The sequence below is a fragment of the Triticum urartu genome, chromosome 5A, assembly GCF_056163025.1.
Source record: "Triticum urartu cultivar PI428250 chromosome 5A, HENAU_Tu73, whole genome shotgun sequence".
Taxonomy (NCBI): domain Eukaryota; kingdom Viridiplantae; phylum Streptophyta; class Magnoliopsida; order Poales; family Poaceae; genus Triticum; species Triticum urartu.
The window spans coordinates 311,798,100-311,806,702 of NC_141877.1; the positions used below are offsets into that span (position 1 = coordinate 311,798,100).

The window sequence follows — 8,603 nt, forward strand, 5'->3', positions numbered from 1 at the left end:
ATAGTACTCCCTCCTGTATATTAATATTCATGGTGATTTCGTGTCATTATCATTAACAAAATAACCTGTAGAAAATTATTCCCTTCTCTTGATCATACCATGCTACCCATTAGTACTCTCAATGTTAGTGAATAATGACAAATCATAACGTCAAAGTGTAAGAACAAACTTGTTTTGGTGACCAGAAATAAATTACCTGCACAAGTCGTTCTTAAAGCTACAGGATGCAAGAGGAAAGCATAGTTAGAGCTACAGGATATAAGAGGAAAACATAGTCACACAGGACGAACAAAAGGGAGAGACGAACAAGATGATTACATGAACACAACGTGTCCTAGGTCCTCTCCCGCCGCCCTGGCTACTGCCTGCCCTGCACTCGCGCACGCCGCTCCGCAGCTGTCCCGAGCATCAACCATGTGCCTCGCCCGCGCCCTTCAGTAGCCCCACGAGCACCTGGCAGCCGTCACCGGCGCCCTCGCCTGCGATTCTGCGATGCCGAGACGACCGGTCCTGCACCGGGATGAATGTAGCTAGAGCGATGGCCATGTCTGTACGCGCAGCCGTAGCACGCCCTTGTAGACCACAAAGAGAGAGTGAGCATAAGAGATGAGGAAAAAAACTACCTGGATTGCAGCCGCCACTGCCCTAGCTCAGGCACGCTGCCGGCTTGTTTTCTGCTCCTCCATGAGTCGTGGCAATTCGAGGGGGCTCCGGGCCTCAGCCGCTTCCGCCTCGACGATCAACCCTGCCCAGGGCTCGGGGCTTTATAGAGGACCACCAGGAGCATCTCGATGAAGACGATAGAGACAACGCCGCCGCGGCGACCGATGCTGGTGAGTTCAGAGGCCAGGAGGTAGAGCGCGATGGCCACCCCAAACGTAGGCGTGAACCCTGCGCGTCCACCACTTCCCCGCCCGCGTCATGCTAGTGACGCGCTCCTCGAGGAGGAACACCATTGAAACGGTGCACATGGCGGCCTCCCGTCTGGCACGATGGCGAGCATGACCAGGAAGGAGGAACATGCATGGTCAGGTCGTTAGGAAATAAGGAGAAGCCCTAGCAGATCGTGCATGTATAGATGTGTGCATACCGGTGCGTTGATTTTGCCTGGTCTAGCGGCAGTTCTGGATTGCATAGGAAACGTGCATGCGTGGGTAAGGTTGTTTCTTTTTTGGTTTTTCCCCTTGTAAACCGGAGGGTTGGAAGTGTGGGAGGTGCTGTAAAAAGATCGTTGCGGTTCTCGCGAGAGGCGATCATGGTCTCGTGGATGGATCGTGGGAAGGAGGTGGCCCAATGATACGTGTCCAACGAGGTGGGGGGATCAAACGAGGTGTCGAACCACGAGGGGAGGTCGAACCATCACGATGTTCGATCCCCCTTTAATAGTAGAGATTTCAGAAATTAGCCATGCATGCCTCATTCAATTACGCAAGTAAATATAGAAAGCCATGGTGCAACAAGCATTCCAAAATAATATATTATTTAGACACACAAGTATAACCCAAGACATGGTGCAGCAAGCATTCTAAAATTATGTATCATTCCATCACAGAGATTAATAAACCCTGACTTGGCACACCACATCTGAACCATTTGAGGATAGCAAGCAAACATCACATATGAAAGGATAGCAGGCAAACATCACATATGACAGGATAGCACAAATTATGGCAAGGCAAATTTATTTGCTTATTCTACCAGCAAACAAACATCACATATGACAGGATAACACAAATTATAGATGAACAAACCTTGAATCTGCCTCAGCTAAACAACCTGCAAATTTATGAGAGACAATTTGTTAGCATCTGAATATGTATCGAAGTTCATAGCTTGCACTGGTGTATTTACAATATGGCAATATTCACATCTGGTCGAGATATGGTGGGGAGGCCATCGGATCTGAATCATTTGATGAGACAGAGGGATATATGGGAGAGACGGTGGCTACAGAGGAGGTGACAGGCGACGAGGTAGGGGCCAAATCGGGTGGGGAGAAGGCAGGGGATCTCAGTGAGAGATGCATCGGGTGAGAGTGACGGGTTCAAAGAGGCATGGAGGAAGAGGTCTGGCCGGATGGGGCGTAGGCGGATGGCCGGAGATGCAGGCCGACCGGGGAGATGGGGGCGGGCCGCATGGGCGATGGGGGCGGGTGCCGGGGGTGCTGCATGGGAGATGTGGAGAGGGAGGAGGCCGGTGCTGGCCGGAGAAGGAAAGGAGGGGGAGGGGCGAGGCCGGGGCTCACCTGCGCCCCCGCGTGCCGCCGCTTCTCCACCTCGTCCCGCGCGAGCCCTTTTCGCTTCTGGGGCGGTCGAGCGAAATCAGCCCAAAACCGAGCGCCAGAGCAAAGAATTCTGGAAGAGCGCGCGAAGTGTTCCCAGGCTGCTTCCAATATCACGGTCCAATGTCTATGACCACCCAAACGCACGCACCCAATTACACAATTCTACCCCTCAATCTCCACATCCAAACACAGCGGAGTGGGTGGGAGAGGGGGGCACGGTGCTTACGGTGGCGGCGGCGCGCGAGCGCAGGGCTCGTCGGCATGGCCCTGCGCAGTGCGCTGCGAGGTGGTGGCGCCCGTTGCGGCCGCTCGATCTGGTTCGGGTCCGAGCGGATCCGGGCGGCGGATGGCCTGATGGCCGCCGATGGATCCTCCTACCGCTCCTAGAGGTCTTCCTCGTGCCTCCATGGATGCGTGCGGAGGCGGCTTCGTAGATGTGGGGCTGGTGGCGGCGCGCTCATCCGGATCTGACAGCAAGATCGGGGTGGGAGGCACAGGTTAGGCAGCGGCCTGGTGTGGTTGTTGCTCCGGCCATGGACGGCGGCGCGGGAAGGTCCGGCACATGGGCGGTAGCCTCCTGGTGGCGTGGCGGCTACACGGTGGCCCGACAGCTCTGCCCACGGCGACGGTCGGCTTCTACTTCGGCATCGGCTCGTCTGTGAGCGGACTGTTTCGACTTTCACTTCAACCCCTCGTCATGTGTGTGCTACGTTCACTGGAGGGCAGTCCTCTCCCAGTCGTCGTCCACCATTAAGGGACAACTCCGCCGCTAGGTGGGCCGCCGAGTCTTCCTTGCCTCCCGTCGACTGGTGTGTGCCACCGCGGAGCTTGTCCCTTGCCCGGGAGGGATGGGGAGGGACGGTGCCGGCCAGTTTTGGCCGACCCAAGGGTGGATTTTAAGGGCTGGAGGCCGCCCAGGAGTGGTAAAAAGGGGTATTTTCCACTCATCTCTTCGTTCGTCATAGCTGTGTGTCTCGAGTGGGGTGGTATCGAGGTCTTGAATGCCGGGGTGACGGCCTTGGCGGTGGGAGCCGCGGGTCCCGTGAGCGGAGCTCGTGGCTCGGGTGTGGTCTGGCTGCCATGCTCGTGCGAGAAGCGTGGTGGTCAGGGTTCGACGACGGGTGGTGGTGTGCAGCGAGCGGTGGCTCTATGTACCCCATCTAGGTGGTGAAGAGGGCTTGCCGGGGTGAAAACCTATTCTGGTCTAGTCAGGTCGACAGCGGCAGCATCTATGGTGTTGTCCCCTTCTTGAAGGCGTCGCCACGGCCCCTCTATGTTCCCTTTGATGCTCCCGGGTAATCCCCGATCCCTGGATTGGGGGTAGTGGCACTCGATATCATACCCTTCCTGAAGGCACAATCTTGGAGCTTTTGTTTCGTCTTGCTCAGCTTCTCTTCATTTGGAGATGGCCCTGATCGCCTCAAGAGGTGCTCGTGTTCCTGTTGGGAAACGTAGCATGCAAGTTCAAAAAATTTCCTACGCTCACAGAAAATCTATCTAGGAGATGCAGAGCAACGAGAGGAGGAGAGTGTGTCCACGTACCCTCGAAGACCGAAAGCGGAAGCATTTGACAACACGGTTGATGTAGTCGAACTTCTTCTCGTTCCAACCGATCAAGCACCGAATGTACGGCAGCTCTGAATTCTGCACACGTTCAGCTCGATGACGTCCCTTGAACTCTTGATCCAGCGAAGTGTCGAGGGAGAGTTTCATTAGCACGACGGCGTGGTGACGTTGATGGTGAAGTGATCCGCGCAGGGCTTCGCTTAAGCACTACGTGAATATGACCGGGGGCGTAAACTGTGGAGGGAGGCATGGCACACGGTTAGGAATCAATGTTGTATATGTTCTAGCGGTGCCCCCCCCATATATATATATATAGGTGGGAAAGGGAGAGCGGCAGCAAGGGGCGCCCCAAGTAGGAGTAATCCTACTTGGGCGCCTCCTACAAGTCGGCCTCCCCCCTTCCATAAGTGTGGGAGGGAGAAGGAAAGAGATGGGGGAGGGGAAGGAAAGGGGGAGGTCGAATCCTCCCCTTTCCTTCTCCCTTCCCTCCTTTCCTTTCCCCCTTTGTAGCGACCAGACCTCAAACAGTCTGATCTCTGTGCTCCGGTGTCATCCCTGGATCAGTAATGCTGACACCACACAGTACTCGGAGGATTTATAGCAGAGTAGCAATCACACACTTATTACATCGAGTGTCTCAAAAGAGAACTTATTACAATAAATATGGCTTAAGGCCATCTAATAACGATAACAACGGAAGGCTTGGAAGATAAGTGAGTCCATCAACTCCAACGGCATCACTGAGTATAGAACCACGACCTAAAACCTCCTTAATCATCGTCTGAAAAGTCTGCAACATTAACGTTGCAGCCCGAAAACGGGTCAGCACATGGAATATGCTGGCAAGGTAACACATAGAGAGTAATGGAATGCAACAGCTATACTATATGCATATTTGGCTGGTGGAAAGCTCTATGGTTACTGTTTTTGCGTAAAGCCAATTTTTCCGTACTTCAAAGGAATAAGATTAATTACTATCATGGTGGTTGTTAAACATTGAGAATGGTTGACAGCATTCTCAATCCCAATTAAGTAACATCATTAAAACCCCACAAAATTAATTTAGAGTAACATGTTGAGATTCACATGATAATCCAGGTACTAGATACTCAAGATGTCCATAATCGGGGACACGGCTAACCATGATTAGTTTGTTACACTCTGCAGAGGTTTGCGCACTTTTCCCCACAAGACTCGATCGCCTCCATTTGATTTCTCGCACTACAGGGTGTTTGAGAAGACGGATGACCGAGACACAGTCTTTCAGAAGCGCTAGCACCTTACGACAGAAAAACGGCTTACAGATTTTTTTTAAACAGCACGGAAAACGAGGCGGCGGCGAACCTCAGGCGGCGCGCAACTCTGGCGGCGGCGGCGGCTGCGGCGGGGCTAGGGTTAGGCGGCGGCGGCTGGGCTCTCTCTCGGCTCGGGCCTCGGGCGCCTTATAAAGGCCCCGACCAGGGAGTCCTGGCCGAGTACGGCCCGTAGTCGGTTCCGGGTTTTTTTTTAATAATTCCGCTCGGAAGAAAAATAAAAAGAAATACTAAACGGACTCCAAAAATCATGAAATAAATTTTGCCGGGTTTCTAAAATCAAGCCCGATAAAGTGAACATTTATCTGGGCCCAAACTACAACTTTGAAAAACGCGCATTTTTCCTAAATTCAAATAAAAATACCGAAAAACTTCGAAATAAAACTTATTTGATTTTTTTATTAAATCCTCAATATTTCTATATTTTGGGAAAGTCATTTTATTCCCTCTCTCATATTTTTGTAATAGAAATAATTGATGATAAAATAAATAAAATCAAATGATCCTGTTTACATAATTTGAGAAAACTCAAATATGTAAATAACGAAATCCTCAACTCTCTCCGTGGGTCCTTGAATTGCTTAGGATTTTCTAGGATCAAAACCAAAAGCAAAATAAAATATGATATGCATGATGATCTAATGTATAACATTCCAAATTAAAAATTTGGGATGATACAAACCTACCCCCCTTAAGATGAATCTCGCCCTCGAGATTCGGGTTGGCTAGAAAATAGGTGAGGGTGGTCTTTGAGCAAATCTTCCTCTCGTTCCCAGGTGGCTTCATCCTCCGTATGGTGGTTCCACTGAACTTTGCAAAACTTGATAACCTTGCTGCGAGTGACTCGGCTGGCAAACTCGAGAATCTTGACTGGTTTCTCCTCATAGGTCAAATTGTTATCCAACTGAATTGCTTCTAATGGCACTGTGTCTCTCAAGGGTATGTCAGCCATCTCCGCGTGACACTTCTTCAACTGAGAAACGTGGAACACATCATGCACTCCTGCCAATACTTCTGGCAATTCCAACTTGTAGGCCACTTCTCCCATACGCTCCAAAACTCGACATGGTCCTACAAATCGTGGCGCTAACTTCCCCTTAACTCCAAAGCGCTTAATCCCTCGAAGTGGGGATACTCGAAGATAAACTCTGTCTCCAACTTCGTAAACTGTCTCCTTGCATTTAGAATCTGCGTAGCTCTTCTGCCTGGACTGGGCTACCTTGAGCCTATCACGAATCAACTTCACCTTCTGTTCAGACTCTTTAATCAGATCTGGTCCAAACAACTGACGGTCTCCAACTTCGTCCCATGACAACGGTGTCCTGCACCTCCTTCCGTACAAAGCTTCGAAAGGTGCCATCTTCAAACTGGTCTGATAGCTATTATTGTAAGAGAACTCTGCATATGGCAAATTATCGTCCCAACTAGATCCATAATCTAGCGCACAAGCTCTCAGCATATCCTCCAAAATCTGATTGACTCTCTCGGTCTGTCCATCTGTCTGCGGGTGAAAAGCTGTACTAAATTCTAGCCTAGTACCCAAAGTCTCATGCAACTGCTTCCAGAACTTTGAGGTAAACTGGGTTCCTCTATCTGATACGATGCTCCTCGGAACTCCATGCAAACATACGATCCTGGTCATGTATATCTTTGCCAACTTAGCACTAGTGTAAGTGGTCTTTACTGGGATGAAATGAGCTACCTTCGTCAATCGATCAACTACAACCCAAATCGAGTCATAGCCTGAACGAGTCCTTGGTAATCCCGTGATAAAATCCATGCCTAAGTTATCCCACTTCCATTCGGGTATCGGCAATGGTTGCAACAGTCCTGCTGGCTTCTGATGCTCTGCCTTTACTCTCTGACATACGTCACGAACTGCTACATACTCCGCAATATCCTTTTTCATTCCGGTCCACCAGAAAATATCCTTCAAATCCAAATACATCTTGGTATTTCCTGGGTGAATCGAATCTGGTGAATCATGTGCCTCTTGCAAAATCAACTTTCTGATTTCCGGGTCATTGGGTATATAAACACGGTCTTCAAACCATAGGGTGTCGTGCTCATCCTCACGAAATCCTTTAGCTTTTCCTTCTTTCATCTTCTCCTTTATGGAAGCAATCTCCTTGTCAGATTTCTGAGCTTCTCTGATTCTGTCCATCAATGTTGACTGAATCTCCAATGCTGCTACATAGCCTCTCGGAACTATTTCCAAACATAGTTCACGAAAATTTTCTGCTAACTCCTTGGGTATTTCTCCCGTCATTAACGTATTGACATGGCTCTTGCGGCTTAATGCATCAGCTACTACATTAGCTTTTCCGGGATGGTAATGTAATTTCATATCATAATCCTTGATAAGCTCCAACCATCTCCTTTGTCTGAGGTTCAACTCCTTCTGCGTGAAAATGTACTTCAAACTCTTATGATCCGTGTACACCTCACAATGATTTTCGATGAGGAAATGTCTCCATGTCTTCAATGCATGCACTACAGCTGCTAACTCCAAATCATGCGTGGCATAATTCAATTCGTGGGGCTTCAGTTGTCGTGAAGCATACGAAACAACTCTCCCTTCCTGCATAAGCACTGCTCCAAGTCCTCGACGTGAAGCGTCGCAATACACCTCATAATCCTTGGTTTGATCTGGCAAAATCAACACTGGTGAGGTAACCAAGCGTTTCTTCAACTCCTGGAAACTAGCCTCACACTCCTCAGTCCATTTGAACTTGGTATCCTTCTTCAGCAACTCCGTCATAGGTTTCGCGATCTTTGAGAAATTCTCAATAAATCTCCGGTAGTATCCTGCGAGTCCAAGAAAACTCCGGATCTCTCCAACGGTAGTTGGGGCTTCCCACTGGGTCACGGTTTCAACTTTAGCGGGATCTACTGCTATACCTTCTCCAGATACAACGTGTCCGAGGAATCCTACTTCCTTCAACCAAAATTCACATTTGCTGAACTTGGCGTATAATTGGTGTTCTCTGAGCTTTCCAAGTACCAAACGCAAATGTTCCTTATGCTCCTCTTCATTCTTCAAATATACCAGGATATCATCAATGAACACTACGACGAACTTATCCAAAAACTCCATAAACACTTTGTTCATCATGTTCATAAAATAGGCAGGCGCGTTAGTCAGTCCAAATGACATAACGGTATACTCATACAGTCCATATCTTGTGGTAAAAGCTGTCTTAGGTATATCCTGTTCTCGAATCTTCAACTGATGGTATCCTGATCGCAAATCGATCTTGGAAAACACTTTAGCTCCTTGCAATCGATCAAACAGATCATTGATCATTGGTAGCGGGTACTTGTTCTTGATTGTTACTTCGTTCAATCCTCGATAGTCAACAACCATCCTTAACGATCCATCCTTCTTCTCCACTAGAAGTACTGGTGATCCCCAAGGCGAAGAACTTGGGCGAATATAT

General features: G+C 49.3%; 1 long non-coding RNA gene across 3 annotated transcripts; it reads right to left on the reverse strand.

The window, feature by feature from the left end:
- Nucleotides 1-124: 124 nt before the first annotated feature.
- On the reverse strand, nt 125-2,394 carry LOC125508643 (uncharacterized). 3 transcript variants are annotated; one of them, XR_007283686.2, is made up of 3 exons: nt 2,246-2,394; nt 1,752-1,776; nt 125-984 (listed from the first exon to the last, which is right to left on the reverse strand). It is a non-coding gene; the product is annotated as an uncharacterized LOC125508643 (long non-coding RNA). The 3 variants fall into 3 exon arrangements; XR_007283689.2 differs by having other exon boundaries at nt 125-217; nt 319-1,776; XR_007283687.2 differs by having other exon boundaries at nt 125-1,776.
- Nucleotides 2,395-8,603: the final 6,209 nt, after the last annotated feature.